The sequence below is a fragment of the Sminthopsis crassicaudata genome, chromosome 4 (assembly GCF_048593235.1).
Source record: "Sminthopsis crassicaudata isolate SCR6 chromosome 4, ASM4859323v1, whole genome shotgun sequence".
NCBI lineage: Eukaryota > Metazoa > Chordata > Mammalia > Dasyuromorphia > Dasyuridae > Sminthopsis > Sminthopsis crassicaudata.
In genome coordinates, this window is record NC_133620.1 from 64,993,554 (window position 1) to 65,014,732 (window position 21,179).

Here is a 21,179-nt window from a genome sequence, read left to right on the forward strand (position 1 = left end):
AATTTGAATGTGGGCTGAGCTGATGCTGACATTGAAAGTATTAAAATTATTGATTGGGGGCAAGGTGGGAGGGAAGTTGCTAAGCAAAGGCACAGTAGAACAGAATTGCAAAAGAATCCTTATCTATCTCACAGCCAAAAATTTTCAACCACTTTGAACCTGCCATTTTCAGGAAAATAATTGATGGTGTCAATTAGCCTTTTGGCTAATGTGTAGAATATGATGGATAACTGACATCTCATTCATTCCACTGGTATCCATTAAATTCCAAGAAAATTATAGGAAAAGAAAGGATGAAGCATGAAGGGTAGATACCTTATGAAGGATTTACAAGAGGATATAGAGAAAAATTGCATACATGTTTTTCCCATTAAATTGTGAATCCATGTCTTTATTTCTGCACTCCTGAATCTTCTATCCGATTGCCCTTACAATGTCCTTGTTAGACGCATTCCTTCCTCTGATCTTCATTACTTTCTCAGTTTCCTTTTATGTCTTACCTTCTCCCATAAGAAAGTAAGCTTCATGTGGTCAGGAACTTTCTATGTAGTTATATCCCCTTCACTTAGCATGGAACCTAACACATAGAAAGCACTTAACACATCTGTTGATTTGGATTATCTATTTGAGAATAGGGACTGTCTTTTGCTGCTCTTTGCATCTCCAGCATTTGGCACAATGCTGGCATGACGTAGTAAGTATTTAATAAATCCTTGTCCATTGACAATTGATTGAATTGAACATAATGAGAAAACATAGCTGGACTATGATCTATACCTCATGTGTCTAATTATTGGAGGGAATACTCAAATTGATGACAAAATACATTCATAAAAATATAGATATAATTACAAATTATTTGTATAATTTCCTGAACAAACCATCCATGTGATAATATTTTATTAGCATAATTCATATTCTTATATTCAAATGTGATACATTTGTATTTTGTCTCAAACAATCTCTTTAACTTCTCATTAATCCAAAGTATGGATCTGGTCCCTTCTCCCTCTATCCCAATTGGTGACACTTCATTATCCATGGCTTTTTAAAGGCAAGGGCAACTGCAATCATCTGAGCAGGCTAAGTAAATCACTTAGAGCTCAACCCAACCTTAGCATTCAACCCAATGAGTTATTCGAGCGACTATCTGGAGAGGGTGCCCTTTGAACTGTTAGCTGTGGCTTCTGTGAATGAACAACACTTTTACCTGTCTGTTTGCTATGCCCCTAGAATTCAATTTAGAAACCCTGAGAGCAACCAGAATTGACTCATAAACAATACTAATGCTACAAACAACTCCTATACCATGGGAAAAATTCCCTTCTCCTAATGTGTTTTTCATCCTTTCTTTGTGTTAGTTCTGTCCCATTTAGATGGTGAACCCTCCAAGCAGGGTTCACATTCAATTCTCTTTGCTGAGCAGAGCCTAATGCATTTCAGGTATTCAATAAATGTCTGGTATGATTCATAGTCAGGTCTAGAAATAAAAAGAAAAAAATGCCAATCTGATCATCTGAATCCTAGAAAACAGCAGTCAAATGGAGCAGCTCTGTGCTAGGCAAAATCCCATTTTGTTCGTGGTTAACACTTTCAAAAATACACACTGGTTTTGGGTTTTCAGGTCACCAGAATTACATGCATTCAGAATAATTCCTAGACCAGATATCATTAAAACTAATTTCTTTGTTGTTTGCTACAGTAACCCAATGGGGTGGTTTAAATCTCAGAGTTGGTATATAATCTTAGTTTGAATTTACAGGGCTCATGTTCAGTGTTGGGAGACTTTATATACATACATATATATATATATATATATATATATATATATATATATATATATATATATATATATATATATATATATATATATATGTGTGTGTGTGTGTGTGTGTGTGTGTGTGTGTGTGTGTGTATCCACATGCAAAAAAAAATCTCTCTCAGTCTTTCTCTCTCTGTGTCTCTCTGTATCTCTGTCTCTATCTCTCTCTTGTCTGTTTTCTGTCTGTCTGTCTGTCTCATACTTTTTTTTGCTCATGACCCCAAATTGATTTTTTACCCTGGGAAATGTACTTTGGCTAATGTTTAGGAGATTTTAGGTCCCTTGTAGGTACTTAGGTTAACAATACATAAAACAGAGGATACATTTTTTTTCTGTTTTTTTTTTTTCCCCACCAGACAGACCTACTATGTTCCAAGCACTGTGCTAAATACTTCTCAAACTCATAAAAATAATGAAGCCGACTCCTTTTTTCTCTGATGGGTTTCCAGGAACTATCAAAGTTTGAGCACTTCTTATAAAAGGAAAATGTTGAATATTCAGTCAGGCCCCCTTAAGTGTTGCTGTTATTGTTATTTGTCCTTCTTCCCCAGGAATGGTTGAGAATCTGAAAGGGATCACAGATCAATAGGAAATACAGTTTCTTAAAGGGACCACAACCTGCTTCAAAGGAAGGAAGGAGGGAAAGGAAAGACGGGAGGAAAGAAGGAAGGAAGCGAGGGAAGGAGAAAGAAAAGATCAAAGAGAACAATGACATCTGGGAGATGATGCCATCACATGCAAACGAACTTGATTTAAATGAGGGAGGGTCATGCAAAGTCATCTGGGTTACTATCATTAAATAGTCAAACAACCTTTCCTTTTGGTGAAATCCAGTCCTCTAGGGACCTATATAGCTCTGCTCTGGCTACTTACCAAGGTGAAAACAAAACATAAAACTGGGTTTGATAAAGGGTCATCTTCAATATCCCTCCTTCCAAAAGAAAACCAAAACAAAACAACAACAAAAAATAAACTAAATTAAATACTATAGACTATATAGCGTCCATTATTAGTGAGGAGCACAATGTAAGTCACCTCCCCCATATGATGAACCTTGTTATTCCTCAGTTCTAATTTCTTGTCCAGGAATTCCTCTCCACTATCCCTGCCTCTTGCTGTTGCAGTTTCTGATATTATGGACCTCCTTCTTCATACTACCTGGCTCCTTGGAAGAGTCTCATTCAGGAACAGGTTTCCTTCACTCCTGTAACATGTTTAAGCATTGATAACAAAACCCTTTTTTTTTTTTTTTTTTTGCTTCCTAGTTCTAAATATCCCTTGTAAGGAAGGCCCCCATAAGGTAAAACTCAGGGACTCCTAAAGTAGCAGTAAATGAATCATTCTTAATGTACTGTGAGTGGACAAAAAACTACCTAAAGCAAATGTAGTCTACATGATATGATCAATGCCTGAATAATGTCTTAAATGTGGCACCCATGGGGATATTTAGACCTTGTAGAAGGAGATATCTTCAATGCTGTGCTAAGGCTTCCTATTCTCTAATTCTGTTAAATTTGTTAACACTGAGCTAACTTTGATCAGCCCCTTCCTAGATGCATCCTCTATAGGAGTAAATCATACTGCTCAAAGTGTAATTGTTAATGATGATGACAAAAATAAACATCTATGAAATGTCAATTAAGACAGGCTTATGAAGCACTGATCTGCATGCTGGCTCCTTAAAGTTGCTGTGTAGATCGAGATAGATATAGTCCCTGCCTTTAGGGAGCTCACAGTCTAAGAAAGACGACCCCAATCCAGACATAAAAGAGCTAAAGAAAGCTCTAAGAGGCAAGGAAGAACAAACCCTCAACCATCTCACAGATTTGCTAATTAAATGAACCAAAAAAAATAAATATTAACAGTTATAAGGGAAGGGATAAAAGCAAATTGTGGGGTGACAGATAAATGGAGAGACCTTGGTGTTGCATGTGTACATAGGAAAGGAAAGGGCAGGCCAAGAGAGCCATCCATGGCCTCCCTTTACACTGATCATGGAATGTTTTGTGGATAAAATAGGGTTATACTACTATAACTGCTTAAATGAAAATAGGAAGAAATCAAACTTTATGATTATATCAGTAGATGGAGGAAAATGCTCCTGATAAAGTGCAATACTCATTTATACTCCCTTAAAAGGCATAGGAATAGAAAAATCTTTTTTTGTAAATAACATCTAAAGTATCTATCTGAAGCATATAATATCACATTATATGCAAATTGGAAGCAATAGAAGCCTTAAAATAAATGCCTCTGTAAATCAAGGCTGACCCCTTTCCTTACTATTATTACACATAAATCTAAAAATGCTAATAATGGTGAACAGACAAGAGAAATATATTAAAGGCCATAAAATAAGAAAAAATGAAATAAAAATAAAATTACCTCATTTGCTTAAGACATGATAGTTTACTTAGAAAATTCTAAAGAATCAACAAAGAAACTGAGACAATTCATAGCTTCATTAAGAAAAATGGAAACAAAATAGAGCCACAAAATCAAAAGCATTTTTATGAAGTAATATTAAAAGGAGCTGCTAGGTATCTCAGTGGATAGAGCACTGGCCCTCAAGTCAGGAAGACCTGAGTTCAAATCCATTCTCAGACCCTTAACACTTACTAACTTAATTCCACTTGCCTTGCCCAAAACAAAAACAAATAATAAAATAAAGTAATACTAAAAACCAGGATAGATGGAGGAGGAAGATTCATTTAAAATAACGATTTTTAAAAAGCATTGATAATTTCAGCATTGGGGGCAGCGAGGTGGAGCAGTGGATGGAGCACCAACCCTGAAGTCAGGAGGATCTTAATTCAAGTCTAGTCTCACACACTTAACACTGCCTAGCTGTGTGACTCTGGGCAAGTCACTTAACCTCAATTCCCTCAGCCAAAAAAAAAAAAAAAAAAAAAAAAAAAATCTGGGATCTGTTGTACCATGTCACATCTAAGATGTTTGCATACACATGTATTATGTGTATGTAGAGAGATATCTCTCTCTCTCTACACACACACACACACACACACACACACACACAACACACACACACACACACATATATATATTTCTATATATGCTTATAAAGTACCCCTTAAAAACAATAAATCAAATAAGTGGAAGCATATTCAAGTCCTTATGACCACATCACTCCAAAATAATAAAAAAGGGATAAAACATAAAATACAAGAGTCAGTGTGGTGCAATGGGAAGAGACCTAGATTTGGAATCAGAAAGACCTAATTTCAAGTCTCAACTTTGGCACATATTGGTAATATGACCTTATGCTGTCGTGGGAAGGGTGGAAAGGGAACTACAGGGAGAAAATTTTGGAACAAGATGTTTTTGCAAAAGTGACTGTTGAAAACTATCTTTGCATGTATAAAATAAAATGCTATTAAAATGTAATTTGAAAAGTTTTAATAAAGTAAAATATAATACAAAACTTGGGTAATATTAATTTGTGAATCCCTATTTCTGGGCAGTTCTGCTATACTTCAAAGTTAACTTTACATTCTCAGTAAATATTTCTTTATTAATTGATATTAGTGAGATTAGTTGAATGATATTTGGGTGAATATATAAGATAGTGAATTATGGATGAAAGCAGTGGAAAATTTCCTAGGAAGTAGAGATAAGGAGGGAAAATGCAAATTCCAGATGGCAACATGATGTGTTAATTTAAGCTGAACATGGGAAATAGCAGAGGGGAAACAGTCTGAAAACAAACAAAAAAAATTCTGAAGAAAAATAGCTTAAAGATTGTCATTTATAGATTTCCAAGACAAAGTCATATATTATCTCTGAACCTTAATTTGCTAATCAGTAAATGGATACATTTTCTCTCATGTTGTTCTTAAAGACAAAATGGATGTGTCCTAGGTTTATATAATTATTTCAAACTCAATGTACTCCTTAAAAACTCCCTCCTCCATAAACAAATGCCCCATTTTTCTTATCATCGCCCAGTCATTCCAAATTCACAATTTTGGTGTCATCCTTGACTTCTCACTCACATTCGTCTTTCATATCCAATCAAATACCAAATCTTCTAATTTCTGTCTCAAAAACATCTCTCACTTCTGTGTCCTTCTACCTTCTCATATAACCACCATTCTACTCTAGGCCCTTATAGCCTCTTATCTGGACTAATAAAATATTCTAATTGTTCTCTCCGCTTCCCCCCTTCAATCTGTCCTTCACACAGATTCCAAAGTAATTTTCCTAAGATGCTGCTCTGACCATGTCATTGAAGGCCCAGTGGCTCCCTAATAACTTGGCTAGGATCAAGTCTTACTCCTCTTTTTGACATTGAAAGTCCAGTTATAGTCTAACTTTCCACACTATTTCATATAAATCTCCTTCACACATCCTATGGTCCAGACAAATTGGCCTTATTCTTCATTATACAGAGGTTCATCACCCATCTCTGTGTTGATAACCTCCTCATCTCAAAATATCAAGTATTACCTTGCATTTGAAGCCTTTCTTGGTCCCCAAGCAGTTAATTCTTACCACTCACCACACCCTCAAATCATCTTTTATCAATTTTCTGTATCTTTTGTCTGTACCTATATGCAGAATTACAGTGAGTGAGAGTGAGAACAGCACAGAGAAAAAAATCAAGGTGTGATGTAGATGTATGGGCACATATTGTCCACAACTCTCCTGAGTGTAGCCTGAACCAAATTAAGTTGTAACTAAGAAATATTTAACAAAATAGCTAAAAGATAAAACTTGTGACATATTTATATATGATTTTCTAAGTTAATATACCATCTATATGGATCCTTATGTATGGCTTAGTTGCCTTCATTTCTATTTCAGTTGGATACCTTTGGTTTAGAGCTAAGAGCATGGTTTGGAGCTTGGAAAATCTTGATTCATGTTTCACATTGCAAACATTACCACTAGGAAAATCACAATTTCTAAGTTCTTTTGGTCTGTGCTGTCAATTTCAAATAGAAACAGAATCCTGCAGGTCTTATATTAACTTGGAAAATCACAAATCAACATCAACCAAATTGTACTGCATTTTTATCTAATTCTTAAAAAAAAACATTTACCAATTATATTTCCATCTGTCTCAGTGAGCTGGCCATGGACTATGAATTTGACACCTCTGCTCTAGACCACTCTTTAAGACTATAAATTGTAAAGAAGATGCTCTATCCAGGTATATATTCTTCTATTTTGGACTAAAACTAGGGCTATTCACAATTTCATCTGTGATCTTTGCTGGAAAAATAAAATACTATTTTAAAAAAGAGTAGTCATCTTAATAGTTATAGCCAACTATACCTTTTACGTAACTAAATTACTAAGTTGATATGGAAGGGGGGAGGCACAGCAGCACTATTGGTGTTTGCAGTGGAAAACAAAGTTTCCTGGGTAACGGGTACCATTAAATGGCTGTTTAGCACAGGGTCAGACACATGACAGACACTTGACTTTTCCTGATAGTTCTACTGGTAAATATATAAATATATAGATATGTATATATCCACAAATATGTATACACACACACACACACATATATATATGTATATATATATATATATATACATATATATATGTGTATATATACATATATATATATATATATAGTAATGAAGGTATAATGATACTTAGATCACTTTTAGGATAACATTTGGACTTTATTCTGGATCTTCTTCCTGTTCATTACCTACTGAGGAATATCTTGTTAGTTTAGGAAATTCAATAGGGCAAGACAGAGTTGGATTTTATAAATTCCAATTATTAATTTACTCAGAGTTAAGAATGGAAAACTACTAAAGTTACACTATGGTACCTCATTGTGGCATGGAGCCGAGTTCTAAGACTATACCCGTGGAACACAAATTTTGTTATTAATAAGCAAAATGATATAGTGGCTTGAGTAATGTTCTCAGAAGAACTGGGGTCAAATACTACTGCATATATATATATATATATATATATATATATATATATGTATATATATATATATACATATATATATATATATATATATATATATATATATATATATATATATATATATATGCAGTGTAACCTTAGCAAGTCAATCTAGTTTCTTGTTCCTTGAGAGCAGAATTATCATTTGCCTTTCTTTGTATCCCTAGTGCTTATCATAGTGCCTGGCAAATAGTAGGTGCTCAGTAAATACTTGTTGTCTATTGAATTGGAATTCAGTTTCTTCTTCTTTAAAATGAGGAAGTTGAACTACATTACTGTGAACAACTTTGATCATGGCCTTACTAAAATACCAGATATACGTCATCTAAGGTGAAACTTACCCCTGTTTGGAGAGGCTCAGCAACAAATAGTTGGTTCCTAGACCAAAATGAATATTTTTAACCCCATCAATTTATAAATACCAACTATGAAGGCATGAAGGAATTCTGATATGTATTGGTGGACACTACATGCAAATGGATGAAATCGCAATCCTTGAAGCATAAAAAATAGAGTTATAGAAGGCTCTACACTCAGATAAGCCCAGACCCTGAAGATTATCTCCTAAACAGGCTTTCAGTTGCCAATGATTTCTCAGGCAAATCCTATCATCCCAACAGCAGTATCCCTCTTGGAGCTGTTATTGTGAACAGCAAAGGAATCTGTGGCCTAGAGATATATTCAGCTGAAAGGGGGGCCATGCAGTCAGAAAGACACAACACAGAGTGGATATGCTGAGCACTGTTAATAATCTTCTCTTCCGGCCATGAATGTACCCCTACAGTATTCTTAGAGTTCTCCCTAACTGCTGACCCTTTAGATACATTCCCCATTACTTTTAACTCTACTTCCTTCCTATAGAGAGCACTTTAGGCATAAAACCCCTTCCCTTTATAATTCAGTCTTTCCAGTCTTCAGAGCCCCTTTTTAAAAAAATAGCTTCTTGAACAGGACAGTACCATGGTCAGCACTGTGCTTCAAGTACTTTTTTGTTCCCCTTTCTAGGCTTATTTCACAAAATCTCTCTCTATATATAATCTATCTATCTATCTATCTATCTATCTATCTATCTGTCTATCTATCTATCTAAAATATATATACATAAATATATATGCTTATATATTAATATATAATATAACATATATATGATAGCATATATGTATTATATATGTATATGTATTATTTATATATATAATAGACTAGTTGACCTCTTTGCCATTTTCTATAAATGACATTCCTTTCTCAACATCCATAACTTTGTACACTATGTTCCTCATGTCTAGAAGTTTCTTCCTTTTCATCTCTGCCTCTTGGAATCTTTAGTTTCTTGAAAGTCTAATTAAGAATCACCCTCTGTGAGGTTTTCCTATCCCCCTTCCTTTTTCAGTGTCTTATTCAAAATGACTGCTTTTACTTTGTGGAGATTGTGTTTTAACATATTTATATATATCTTCTCCTTCAGTAGAATGCAATTTACTGAAGGGCATGTCAGAGTTTGGTACACTGCTTACATTACTATAGTTTCTTAATAGGTTAGGTTGAATTGAACTGAGTTTTGAGCTTGTTGCTGTGGTTTTCAATGTTGGTCTATACTAATGTTAGTCATGTCCACTTTTCAAATATATAAAATTCATCCTCTCTACCTTTAAGTTGCCAGAAGAATTTTAGGAGTATGTGATCTAGATTCTGCTATGAACATCATGGAAACATACCTAAAGTTGAAAAAACTCAGGATATAGCTAGGCTAGAATCAGGATGTAAGACAACTGTTTCTAATCTGGTTCCAAATTCATTTATTGATTGAAAGTCAATTGTAGTTTCTCACTGAAAGGGAATGATGACATTGCCTTTAAGACTAAGAGCACCTGATTATATTATACATATGTATGTTATATATAGTTATATATATATATGTATATATATATATATATATAAATATACATACACAATACAATATACTAAATTATAGAAACTGGAACTTGGAGCTTCCTGATATGGTGAAAATAAGGATGGATTTGGAGTCAGACTACTTGAGTTCAAATCTTGACATCATTGCCACTTACAAAATATTTAATGGGGCATTTAAGAAAATATTTAATGGGGCAACCTGATGGTGCAATTCATAGAGCAAAGGCTTTGGAGTCAGAAAAAACTGAGTTCCAATCTGGCCTCAGATACTTACCCTCAGCTTAATCCTGTTTGCCTTAAAATAAACAAGCAAATAAATAATTAGGTATGATCTTGGTTTAGTCACTTCTTAATAGGTCTCCACCTTTCTTATCTGTAAAATGAGAAAATTAGGACTAGTTTTCAAAATTCCTTCTTAGCTCTAAATCTCTGCTCTAAAAGGGAGCTAGTGAGTGTGGGTAGGAAGGAGAGAGGGGTTTCACATTTTTTATCTGGATTGGAGTAGCTGGATTTGTTGGCTTTTCCAGCAGAGAAGATTAACTTCTTTGTTTCACTCCAGGGAGATTTTTACCAGATAAAAAAAGTGGTGAATCCTCTTTCCCATAGAGAATGTTTTATCACTAAGGGATTTTTTTTTTACTAGTAATTTTATATATATATATATATATATATATATATATATATATATATATATATATATATATATATATATATATATATATATATATATATATATATATATATATATATATATATATATATATATATATATATATATATATATATATATATATATATATATATATATTTTTTTTTTTTTTTTCCCTCATACCTTGGGGTCTCGATCTAACATGGAGAATATTTTAAAAAATGAAAATAACACATCAATAGTCAAGTGCAGTCAGATCTATTTAAGCCTCCCTCTGGCTGGCATGAGATGGAATATCTTATGGAAGCAAAGTTCTAAACCTGCTGTGCAGCATCTCTCACTGCATCCTACAAGTGATGTGCTGTGTATGATGTTTAGAGGTAATTGGAGAACTCATAACAGGATATTACTTTTCCTCACCTTGGAGGTAATTTTTTTTTTCTGTGGAGGGCTGTGTTGGTTGGGGGTTAAGTGGCAATTTATTTTAGCTAATGTTTCTAAGGGATAATCATTTGGTCCCATAGATATTCAGAATTCAAGAAGATTCAGGGTAAGAAGCTAACATCATACCATATGCAGATAAGCTAAATATTTAGCCTGGAGAATGGAACAAAAAACTAGAGATGGGGAGGGCTGGCAAATGTTTAACAACCAGCTGTCCAGGAAAAAAAAAAAGTACACAGGACGCTTTCAAGTTTAATGCACATTTGTAACACTTTTCTCCATCCCGTTCTTGAGCCTAGAAACAAAACAGCAAATCATTTTCTAAATTGTAAAAAATCATATTAAGATGTATGAATTGTTTTTCTCAATCTGGTAAGAGCTGGCTCTAGCATACCATCAGGGTTTATGCTTATTGAGAGAGATGGGTCATAATAAGAACTCTTCAAAAATTTGAAAAGATTTCATGTGCAGCAGAGATTAGGTTTCTTTTGCTTGCCATCAGAAACATAAATAGTAGATGGATGTTTCAAGCAAATTTTGGCTTTATGGAAGGAAGAGACTTTGTAATAATTAGAGCCATTTAAAAGTAAAATGGAAATGGTAAAAGCATATTGCCCCTTACCAGGAGTCTTTAAGCAAAGGCTAAATGACCACTTGTTAGATATGTTATAGAAAGGATTGTTAAGAGATATTCCCCAGTTAATAAATGGTCAAAGGATAAGAATGAACAGTTTTCAGAAGAAAACACTACCTATACTCACATTAAAATGTTCTAGATCACAATTGATTAGAGAAATGTAAATTAAATAACTCTGAGATATCACCTCAAATCTAGAAAAAAATAGTTAACAAATCAGCAAAGAAAAATTAAAAAAAATGTTGGAAGTGAAATGCAAAAATTGGGACACCAATTCACTGCTGGTAGAGTTTCAAACTAGTCCAAGCATTGTGGAGAATAATTTGGAACTATGCCCAAAGGGTTATTAAACTACACACACTTTTTGATGCAGCAATACTTCTATTAAGTGCATATCTCAAAATAAATAAGAAAAATGAGATCTATTTGTACAAAAATATTTTTAGCAGCTCTTTTTGTGATGGCAAAGAATGAGAAATCAAAGGGATATCCATCACTTGAGGAATGGTTAAACAAGTTGTAGTATTTGTTGCTGTTTATTCTTTGTTCTCCAAGAGGACCATGATATCAGGGAGGTGACGCCATGACATGTGGATTTAAATGAGAAAGAGCTGTGAAAGGTCACTTGCCTAACTTTACCCTCCAGAGCCCTTTGAGTCCAGTGGCCAGGTATAAATCAGGATAACTGGAGCTGGCCCTGGATACAATGGGAAACATGGGTCTTTTTAAACTAAGGTTTTCAACAGGAGTCAGAAACATTTCGAACTCTGCATGCATAGGTATGTAATATTGTAGAAGTCAACTTACCCTCTCTTAGACTTCCATTTCTTTCTCTATCATATTATAGTAATAAACATGCAGTAACAACCTAAATGAGTAGGATTATTAATTGGGTCAAAAGAGAGAATATATTTTTTAAAATCTCAACTCTCATATGGATGTGATGAATCTTATATCACTGATGATATTGATTTATAAATATTATTAAGACACTCCAGTGATATGAAGCAGAAACCAGAAAGAAGGTTAGGCTTTTGCAGTACCACTTATATTGTTTTCTTTGGTTTCAAACTGCCAGGAGGGCAAATACAGGGGAGAAACAATACCCCAAAGAAACCTAAATAAAGAAAGAGAAAATTTGGGCAGATGAGAACCAGAGCTCACCCAAGATTGGAGCTGGCAATGATATACTAAGCAGATCATAGAGTCATAGAATCCTAAACCTAGACGATCTTATAGATAGTGGATTGCAAAGGCCTGTCGATTATATAATTATTATTGACATCGTCCCCAACTGGCTTCCAAGTTCCACCCCAGTAATTAGTACCCTCTCCATCCACTTATGTACTGTCTATTTTGTATGCTACTTATGCCCAGGTTGTCTTCCTGGCTAGAATGTAAGGTTCCCAGAGTCTAGCACAGTACTTGATACATAGAAGATGCTTATAAATGCTTACCATTGATTTATCAATTAGTTATCCAATCTCTCCTTGAACAACCTCTAGGGCTTGAGTACTTAAGAATTCAGAAGCTAGCAAAGGAGTACTTGAACATTTCTAATTATCAAAAAATTGTTAATTCCATTAAGTTGGAATCTCCCTTCTTATTTTTCCAAGAACTGATACTAATTTTACCTTCTAGGACCAACCAGAATAAATCTCTTTTGCACAACAGGCTTTCTAATGCCTGAAGACATCTATCTTGTTCTGTATTCTTCTCTTCCCACCTTCCCAGGTCTTTCTAAACATCTCCATGTCTTTTAACCTCAAAAACTATAGTTTCAAGGTCACTTTTGACCACAGTACAGCAGCAAGGCATGATTTGTAATCAAAGGACCTGGTTTTGAATTCTGGCTTTGCTAGTTCCTATCTGTGTCACTTTGAGCAAGTCATTTGTCATTCTGGGCCCTCAACTTCTTCATTTGCAGAATGAAAGTGTTAGATCAGAATCCTAGGGAATCAGCTCAAATAGGCTGTTGAGAGCTGATTGTCAAATTTTCAGTGTGAGCACTTACACCTGGGAAATCAACAAGGACTACAAATCAGCACTTGATTTATTGTTTGGGTGATTGTCTAGACTTGTGAAAGTGATGGAGAAAATGTTAATAATGTAAATTCAATGTAAAAGTGTGTCCTGCATATATTATTGAGAGCTGGTCATTAAACATTTACCAGCACATGATTGGATTAAATGATTTAAGTTCTCCTATTTCCACATACTATGAATCTAAGTCACTATCCTGATCGCTACAGGTTGGCAACATTCCTTCTAAAGTTAGGATTTTCTACAAAACCAATTGAAAATTGTAAAAAAAAAAAATGGTTAAATTGGAAACTGATGTTTAATATTAAATTTCTTTAACATGAAAGAGTAGCTATAGATGTTTGAAGAAGGCCAACAAAGTAGAAGGTATTACAAAGCAAAACAAAACCCCTTTGGAGGAACAAATTATACCAACAAAGCTCTGTTATTAATGGATGCTGGGATTATCAAAGGGACCTAGAAAAGGAAGGAGTAAGGGTAGTTACATGATACAGTGTCAGGAGTCAGGAGGACCTGATTTCAAATCTAGCCTCAGACACATGTGACTTGTATGATCCTAGCTTGATAGAAAAAGGATAATCTCTACTTTAAAGGGAAACTATTAAACCAACACAGAAAGAGCCTAAAGGTCCATTGATGATGAAGTCCTCAGTGATGATTATTTGAGGCCCTCTGAATCTGGACAAAAGAATGTGACTCCTTCAAAAGGCTAATGAAAGTTGGGGCCAAAAAGGGATAATTAATCCCTAAAAGGTGAGTCTAAGATCATTGATAAAAGGGTAATTAATAAAGGGTAGCTAATAAAATTGGTGTGTTTTATGTCTTGTGTATTACAGGATTTTATAAACTCCTGCTTCTTTAACTGTGGTTGCAACCACATGTGGGACTTCATAACACAATGTAGGAGTCACTAAATTTTGATTTATTATTAGTAAATGTTTTCTTTTTATACCTTTTTTATAGACCTATACAAACCCCATATGGGGTCACATAAATGGTTCTTGGGTAAAATGGGGTTGTGAGTGGAAATAAAGTTTAAGAAACCCTGGTATAAAGAATACAGCAAAAGACTAGAAATGTATAGCAAGTCTTAGAGGGTCAAGTTTCTGAATTATCTTTTATGTTAAGAATTGTAAGAAAATAGGATATAGTGATAGGACTTGAGCACATGGCTATTTCTGAAATACAGGTCAAGGAATAAAGTACATTCTTTTTCAACAATGGTCCCTTTAATACAGTTCCCTGGTTCTTATTCATATAGTTAATACTAAATTCCTGAATCTTTTTCTTCCCCCTTTTGACCTTTTTCTAGTCCTTCCATCTATGATTTTTCTGGTCCCACTCCCTTAATTGTTTTTTTTTTTTCTTTTTTTTTTTTTTTCTGTCATTTGTCTGGGTTAATTAACGGTGTTTCTTATTATTGTTCAGTCATGTCTGAATCTCTGTGAGCCAATTTGGGGGTTTTCTTGACCAAGATACTACAGTAGTTAGCCATTTCTTTCTTCAGCTTATCTCATAGATGAGGAAGTTGAGACAAACAAGGTTAAATGACCTGCTTAAGGTCACAGCTACTCAATCTTTGAGTCTGATTTTGAACTCAGGAAAATTAGTCTTCCTGATTCCTGGATGGTACCCTATCCACTCTGTCAACTAGTTATCCCAAAAATTCAACTCTGCTGCAGTATTTCAGTCCTGAGTTAAAGAACAAAGCCTTGCTTTGCTCTGTAAGACTATCTCATATGGCTATGGGTACCATGCCTTCACTCAAAGCCCTTCTTCCCCGGCCTCATCATGGTATGTATATACTGGGAATTTTCAAGGGTAATTCCAAAAGCCTGCTACAAATCCTGCCCAACAGAATAGTGTTGAATATGGGCCCAAATATAAACTCTGCATTTATCATCTGAGAATGAATCTAACAGCTTGCCTTTAGATGGACTTTCCCTGTCTTAGAGAGGTGATGTGATATTGTGGATAGAAACATAGCCTTGGAGTCTAGATGACCCAGAACTGAAACCTTATTTCTTATACATCCTAGCTATGTGACCCTGGATAAGTAGATGCCCCAAGTAGTAATAAGTTCCAGTAATAACTTCTACCTATGTAGATCATCACTTTCTCTGCCAAATGAAAAAGAAGGTAAAAATAACAGGTTTTTTAAATGGTTGAAAAATACAATTCCTTATAATAGGTCTATAAGGCAAATAACTCCAGTTTTATTATCCCCATTGTGTTTTTAGTTTCCCCAAATTCACACAGCTAAGTGTTAGGCTATCACATATCCCAGACACTAGCTTCATCCTATCTCCATTCCTGTTATCATTCCTAGTTCCTAACCACAGGAATATTAGCCTTGATCCCTAGAGCCACTGTAAGAATTAATAGGACAGTTTTAAACTTATTCTGCCTAGATCCAGGACTCCAATTCTCTTCATATTCATCCCTAAAATAAGCCTCAGAGTGAATGTACTTTAGTATAGTTCACATAGAAGATAATTAATAAAGTGTTCCTTCCTTTTTCCCTCTCTCCCTTCCTTCTCCTACTAGAATGTAAGGTTTTGAAGACAGGGATGGTGTTGCTTGTTTATTATTTTTATTTTAGCTCTTATCACAGTGCCTAACACATAATGTGCATTTAAGTACTCTCTCCCTCCCACCACCTCCTCTCTTTCTCTCATTGCCTCTATCAGTGTCTCTCTCTCTCTCTCTCTCTCTCTCTCTCTCTCTCTCTCTCTCTCTCTCTCTCTCTCTCTCTCTCTCTCTCTCTCTTACATCATGTTGTGGTTCTAGACCAGAGGGTTGATTTTTAGGGGAGCACAGCAACTGCTTTACCCTTTATGCAGGTTTTGATTTTTGATGATGTAAATAGAAACCACGGAAATGAAATAATCATTTATTTAGAGCATGAATATGTGGACACCATGACTAGTTACATGCTAGCACAATTTTTTTTTTTTTTGCTAAGGCAATCAGGGTTAAATGACTTGCCCAGAGTCACACAGTTAGGAAGTGTTAAGTGTCTGAGGTCAGATTTGACCTCAGGTCCTCCTGATTTCAGGGCTGATGTTCTATTGTGCTACCTAGTTGCCCCCAAAACTTATATTTTAAGAGAAAATCATGATACAATTTGGTATATGTCTTGCATTATACTGTATTACAGTAGTAGAAATGAGAAAGGACAGAAAAGAGATCCTCTCTAATCTGCCAGTGGATCAATGTGATGTATTCTCTCTAGTGATGTAGAGTTCAACTCATCCATGCTTATCCTTCTGTTCTGACTCTTTTTCATCTTCTAATATAGATTCTTCTGGATCTTATCACATTACTTGAATACCAATGGAGAATACTAGCTATCTGTTAGTCATCACTTATTCTTAATACCTACCTAATCATATTTCCCCCACCTTTTCCCACCTTGCCCCAATATTCAACTTCCATATGGAAACCCTACTTTTGTAAAGATTGTTGAAAATCCATGTAGCTTGTTCTGAGAATGACTAAACTATTCACTTAGGATCACAGGATATGAAAAATGAAAAGACATTAGGGATCATAAGTCCAGTTCATTAGTTATATTTTATCTGATAATGAATCATGAAACCTTAATAGAAGCAATCAAGGTTTTGCCCCATAGTATAATAGAAGCTATTTTGTAGAAGAATACAATTTGGTATATACATTTTATATATAAAGTATATATGTATATGTATATATGTATGTGCATATATACATATATGTGTTTGTATACACACATACATATATATACATACACATATATTTTTTATATAATTTAATAAAGTGAACTTTATATTCAGACACTTGCCACCTGGCATGTGACTGCTTTAGGCTCCCTTTATCTCAGTGTCACCACCAATTACAATTTCCTCCCTTATTCTCTTTCTCTTCTACTACTCATTATCTAGGATTGTTCCTTCCCACCTCTCTAGTTTCAAGAACCAGGGTGGAACATTGTGGATTCATTAAGTTAGTGTTACCCTTAGAAACTTAAGAACCATTTATAACATTGTTTCCATGGGAAAATGGGCTCTAAATGAAGTCTCAGAGTGAATTATAAGAAAAAATAAAACAACCTGTTAGTATATTGGCACCCAGGTGTGTGACAGTGATAACATTCTCCCTTTATAAAGAGTTTGGCACCATTTATTGTCTGGTAAAAATAGACTTTCTGTAAAAAACAAGAGCAAACAAACAAATAAAAAGCAATGAAAATTTTAGCTAAGAATTGTATTGATAAAGTACCTTTAAGTGATGAAGGTGGGGTTTAAAATATTCCTGTTTCCCTTCTGTTTAAAAAATTTCTTTAGTGATGAATTAGGAAGCACAAAGATTCAATAATAATGATATAAAATATTTATATACATCAATAAAAATTTCTTGTCTAATCAATCACTTTCATTTTCATTTCATAAAATTAGTATTTCCACAATCAATCTTATTTTAAAAACGTGGTTTTCAACATATTTATGTGATATTTCAAATGTACTGACCTATGGGGGGGTAAGATACAGACCTTGGAACATGTATACCCATACATTGCCTGTACCCAGTGGTACTCATTGCCTGATAATTGGTCAAGCAATCAAGGGGACACTTGGGGCGATCCTAATTTTGGTCATGAAGTTTCAGGGTTTTGTAGTATGTGATGAAAAGCTCTCTGGCTGCAGAGGGTTGAAGAGTATAGGAGGCTCCTAAGCCAGAAGTCAATAGTTGTACAAAGGAGACAAACTGACTTCATCACTCTTTTCTTTCAAACTGAGAATATAGGGCTACTTTGAGCTGTCTCTTAAACAAGGTTGGGGTAGTGGAAGGGTGGTCTCTGTGTCTCATTCAGTCATGGGTCCATGGAGTCACAAAGCGCTCTCTCTCTCTCTCTCTCTCTCTCTCTCTCTCTCTCTCTCTCTCTCTCTCTCTATATATATATATATATATGTATGTATATGTATGTATGTATATATATATATGAATAGGTTATATTTTATTTATTTTTAATATATGGCCAAGAAAATTCTAAAATAGGGTCACAAAGTTCTCTGTCTCTGTCTTTTTCTCTTTTTCTTATGTATATGTGCATATATATATATATATATATATATATATATATATATATATATATATATATATATATATATATATATATATATATATGTTTTAGATAGGGCCAAGAAAACCTCAAAATGAGATCACAGAGAATCATGAGTTACTGAAACAAGAACAAAAGCTGTGGGACACAGGGAGGTTCTAAAAGGCTGTGTGGCAAAAACATCCAACCCAAAAGTATTTATAAAGTCCCTCCCCAATTCTCTTAAGCTGGGCATTCCCGCTGGGCTTCCTTTCCTGCCTCGCAATAACAACCTTCTGAAAAGCATCGCAACTCCCAACCCATTTCCTTGTTATTTTTCATGTGATAGACAGATAGGAAAAGCAATTCAGCGCCTCAGTCCTATTAGACTCACAGTAGATTTCAATCCTTTTCACTTATTTATGGGCCCATTTTCTCCCAAGCACTTCTTTTCCCTTAGTATATTTGTAAACACCATTTTTATTCTACTTAATCATTTTGTCAGTATTAACTCATTCTGCTCTCTCCACCCTTATCTTTTCTATGAAAAATGGTCACATAGTTTGTTCAGGTACTGACTTTCCTTCTCTACATATACATACACACATCTTTTTTCTATTTCTAATTCAGAGAATTCTGATTCTAATTTTCTAATTCTAATTCAGAAATTTTATATTTTTCTGTGAGAGTTATTTCTATTTATGGTAACTCCTGTATGTGTTGGAATTATGTGCCTTATAGCTCTTCATATCCCCTGTATCTAATATAGTACCTATAGATAATAAATATCTGATGAATGGATGAATATAGTTCTACTCTAGATGAGTAGGCCAGAACACCATTGTGTTCTAGATGAAATCTGCTTCAGACCAGAGGGGGGAGAGCGTACATCCAGGCCAGCATCTAATTACTGAGAAAATGAGCACTGGGACCCCTTTGATGTCCAAATTATTTTAGCTTTCTGTAAATCCATATCTTAATTAATAAGATAGGGCACTGGTAAGTGAGACACTAGGTCGAGTTCCCCATTCTCCCTAAACAAAAGGGCCTTTTCAACACAGGCCACTAATTTGCAAAGTAGTCGTTCCCTGACTCATTCAAGGAGAATGACAATTTAATCTGGTTGGGCTTCCTAATTTTATTTCCCAATGTCACCTCCAAAGGCATAGTAGTAATAGGTAATTAGGTATAACTGATGGACAGCCAGTTTTTCACAGAGGTCTACATCATGTCACAGGATATACAGGAAAATTTCCTTGCAGGATGAACTTTCCATGAATGATTTGATAGAGCACACGGACAACAATCACATAGGATGAAAACATGTATGTGCTTGTGTATATATGTATGTATGTATGTGTGTATGTATGTATGAACAGAGATCTCTTTTGGACTATATTGGGGAGAGAGTTAATCTTAGATTAAATTAGACCTGGGTTGAAATCCCAGCTCTGAAACATACTTACTGGCTATGTGATTCTTGGTAATCCCCATAACTTCTGGGTGCTCTAACTTTCTAAGAAGATACATCATAGACCAGGTGGTGATTGATGTTGATAGAAGAATTTTCTAAATCTGGGGTTTCCCAGTACCAATCAAATCTCAGCCCCTGTCCCTTTCCCATCACTATGTGCATAAGTGTGTGCATGATGACATCCAAGGGAAAGGGGAGAACCTTTGATTTCATCTGGTCCAGGGAGCCCCCCAGTAAGGAAGTCTCCTCTCCCAATGCCGATTTTTAAGGTTTCCACAATTTATTGTCTTAGAAGATATTAGGGGACATTGATTGGCGGATGGACTTTACTGCTTTGCCTAAGTCCATAAGCTTGGTTTATGTTTGCATTTATGTAGCTCTTTAAGGTTGACAATCCCATTTTCCTCAACTCCCTCCCCCAAACCCAGTGTCATTACTTCTATTTTACACCTGAGGGAAATGAGACTTGTCCAAGGTAAGTAAAAGAGCTGGCATTTAAATCTGACATCAGGACTCTTATAGCAAGTAATTTTGGGAGTTAGTGTGAGTGGTATAAGATGATAGAAGTGAGGGTAGAGGGCAAAGGAAGAAATTAGAGTTGGAACCAGTAATAACTAGTGATTCCTTGTAAATATGTTTTAAACTAATTCAGTTACCCACCCTACTCTTGGCTTCAGTTGCTATGAGTCTTAATGCCCTCATAATTTTGTGCACTAGAACAAAGCCCCGGATACCCTATCTGAGTTGTGGTTCTGTTTGTTAATAAATGGTATTGTTTTGACTGAGTGAAAAGGCAAAATGAAATCTCTCAGACTCAGTACAAATATGTTTTTTTTTCTTTCCCTAATTCTCCTACTGTGAGGCCCACAAATTGACCTTCAAAGTAATTGGAGGAGTTTTTGTATGTATTGCAAAGTGTGGAGAGCATTTCTGGCTGAGAAAAAAAAAAAAAAAGAATACTGTCTCATTGGGCAGAGAAAAAGACAGTCTTTTAAACAGTTTAGAATTCTATTTCATAAATTGAAGATTCTGTTCATTAAAGACTAGTCACAATTCACTTTAATTCAAATCTTCATTTCTTCTTATCCAAACTGCTAAAATATCTCTCTAAGCAGGAGCTTTACCTCTTGTTCATCTAATTCAGGGGTTCTTAAACTACGGCCCGTG

The 21,179-nt window shown here is 34.9% G+C and overlaps 1 protein-coding gene across 3 annotated transcripts in view; it reads right to left on the reverse strand.

The window, feature by feature from the left end:
• ASTN1 (astrotactin 1) overlaps positions 1-21,179 on the reverse strand; it is a 500,602-nt gene that overhangs the window by 146,275 nt on the left and 333,148 nt on the right. The window lies entirely within an intron of this gene.